The sequence below is a fragment of the Bison bison genome, unplaced genomic scaffold (assembly GCF_000754665.1).
Source record: "Bison bison bison isolate TAMUID 2011002044 unplaced genomic scaffold, Bison_UMD1.0 scf7180017864311, whole genome shotgun sequence".
NCBI lineage: Eukaryota > Metazoa > Chordata > Mammalia > Artiodactyla > Bovidae > Bison > Bison bison.
The window spans coordinates 412,245-412,907 of NW_011494883.1; positions in this window are offsets into that span (position 1 = coordinate 412,245).

Below are 663 nucleotides of genomic sequence, written 5' to 3' on the forward strand. Positions count from 1 at the left end.
GGGGGATTGGGGGCAGGAGGAGAAGGGGACAACAGAGGATGAGATGGCTGGATGGCATCACGACTCGATGGACGTGAGTCTCAGTGAACTCCGGGAGTTGGTGATGGACAGGGAGGCCTGGCGTGCTGCGATTCATGGGCTCGCAAAGAGTCGGACACGACTGAGCGACTGAATTGAACTGAACTGACCCATCCTTTAAAACTCTTGTTCAAGTGTCACTTATTTCAGGAAGTTTCCCAAACTTCCTCCTGCTTTAGATGAACATAACGCTAGTATAGCATCAGACATATTCTTCCATCATCGAGGCTTCACCTGTCTGGTTTTCCCCTAGGCTATCGGATCCTGAGGGCAGGTGTCACATGCTATTAAACTTGGACTGCCTAAAGTATAAAGTTAGAGCTGAAGTTGAATAGTCAGGCATATTTGTGGGGGAAGAAAATAGTAATTAGAGTAAAAATATTAACAGTATTTTGCACAGCTTATAAATTATAATTTTTAAGTCATTGCAAGCTGGAGCTTGATAATTTATTTCCCACACTTGCTGTGTTTTCAATAAATGATGACAGTGACTAACAAACTTTACTAACTTTGGCCAGAAAGACTTGTCCTAAAAAATTCTCTGTTCAAGTTAGGGTCCCTGAATGTAGCAAGCTATACAGGCAT